This window comes from Gavialis gangeticus, unplaced genomic scaffold (assembly GCF_001723915.1).
Source record: "Gavialis gangeticus isolate Ggan-Ray unplaced genomic scaffold, GavGan_comp1, whole genome shotgun sequence".
Taxonomy (NCBI): domain Eukaryota; kingdom Metazoa; phylum Chordata; order Crocodylia; family Gavialidae; genus Gavialis; species Gavialis gangeticus.
The window spans coordinates 17,710,466-17,712,865 of NW_017729004.1; positions in this window are offsets into that span (position 1 = coordinate 17,710,466).

Sequence of the window (2,400 nt, forward strand, 5' to 3'; positions counted from 1 at the left end):
GGGGGGGGGGGGCACTGACTTCTTGCTGGCTGTCAAAGTCACACCGCCTCGGAGCTGGCACAGCCAGCGATTGTGCGATGCAGCCTGCTGCACTGAAATCCCTCAAGATGCATAAAGAGAATATTTTGACAATAAAGCAAAGTGAACCTGGACAAAACCATTGAAAGCTTTTGCCAGCTGCTCAGGAAGCAAAGCTTTGTCATTGCTACAGGGCAGCAAAATATTCCACTTGTCCACAGCACTCTGCTGTTGCATTAGCCTCATGCTATTTCTTAGCATTTTTTATTGGTTGAGCAAAGTGAGAACCCCCCCACACCCTGACAGCTATGCCGGCTGGATGCAATACCACCAGACGTGTTCAAAAGTAAGGGGAACCCACAAGCAAAACCCAATTGAGTGAGCTGAAAATTAGAAAACTGGAAGGCGGGGGGGGATGGACACCTGCAGCCCCAGAGCATCCTCATCCACCTGGAAACAGCACCATCACGCTCCCATCCTGGCTCAGTCCCACCTCCCTGAAGTAAGTATGAGTTACCGTAATATGAGTGCATAGCCCGCTGTGCAGGCCAAAAGGAAAGCTCTGAGGGGGTGGCAGGGGGGTCACACAGACCTGCTGGCAGGGGAGAGAGCGTGGGAGAAGGGGTGGGCCAAGACACTTACACAGAAAGGACATCCATGTGTTGCAGGAAGGTCCTGGAAGAAAAAGGCTGGGAGGAGGCACGGAGCGGGCTGGCTGTGGGAAGGGAAAACTGGCTGAACGCAATGACCTCAGCCCACAGCACAGGGTGCATTTGCAAAGGGGCAGCATGGCAACTCCGTGCTCTGGGCACTGGCAGTGTGACCACCCACCAGGTGTACAGGCAGATGTTTTTAACCGGGGACCTAAATGTGCACGCCCCACCAAACGTGCCCCAGTTGCTGCCCCCTCCCCTGTGTTTCACCACTGGGTTGTGCTCACCATGGCGTGCTCCTCTGGAGGGATGCCTCGAGTCAAACAAAGGGGGTCCTTAGGTTGAACAACGGGTGCCCCTGAGTCTAAAGAAGGTTGCAGCCCACTGGTTTCGGAGCCAGCACACTGGCCTAAGAGGCCAGACAGCACTTTCTAGCGCCGCCACCGGCCTGCTGCTGGCTGCCAGCTTTGCCTCCTGGGAGCTCAAGGCACTGAGCTGTAAACCCAGCACTGACCTCCTCTGCGAAGTGCTTTGCGATATTGGGCTGACAGCCATGACCCGTGCTGCAGCACTACAGCACGAACACTGTGATATCGCTGCAGGGCTAAGAGCCAGGCACAGCCCACAAAACCCAAGTGACCTGCTCCGTGGTAGAGCAGAGGCAGTGCAAGCCTTTCCCATCCTGCCTGTTACCCAGCTGGTGTTTCCACCTCTATTGGCAATGCCCCTATTCCCCCCTCCATGCACCACCACATGCTCTCAGGTGGCTGTAAAACAGACCCAAGGGCCACGTCCTCTCCCCTTCCCCACTCCTGCTTACCCATTTGCTACTGTTTGGTAGATCATAGCCATGGCCCCAATGAAAGACAGTGTTAATAACCAAGCTTAATAATATCCAGCTCCTCTCCTGGGAGCGCTGGACCCAAATCAACCCCCATTACACCAACGAGCAAACTCGTTCCTCGCCTGCTACCTTTGCTTTGCATTTATTCCTCTGTGGGCTCATGCGGAGGGGGTCAAGCAATTAGCCCTCTTCTACCATCACCTCATGCGAACACTGGCTGCCTCAGGGATGTGGGAAGGTGCTGTCTGCGCCTGTGTAGTCCCCAGGCTGCCATACAGATGGATATGGGTTGTTTTGGACCTATAAACACAGCCCCTGCAGTGCTTCCCACTCCCAGCCAAAAGCCAAAATTAGGCTGGAGATCTCAGTATTCAGACAGCCGCCAAGGGCACGTTCACAGTGTCTACGTCCAATGACAGTTCAAAATGACAGCATACCTCTAGGCCAGTGCAAAATACAGGAGCCTTGTGGAAGCAGTGCCCTGCCTTTCCAGCCATTACACTTTATGTGAGGGACTTACAAGGGTGCTATTAGGTAAAAGCAAGCCTAAAGCACAGGGGGTTAACAATGCACTGAATACAGTATGCTGGTTTACCTGGGCACAAGGGTCTCCACCTACCTGCAAATCCACCTAAGCAAATCCTACCTGCCAAGGAAAGGCAAGAGAGCGAGTGAGCCACGCACATGTGCTACTTCTGTGTTCTTAACCCAGCTTCAGTGAAAAGGTTTGGGGCATGTCATAATCCAGTTGGAGCGCAATTTTAAACTTGAAATGTAATTAGCCTTTTTTTTAAGCTATTTTTTTTCATGGCTATTACAAACTAAAAGCTGTATCTCCTGCCCCTTCCCAACACAGCTGCCCCCCCCCCCCGTTCAAGTGCTCGG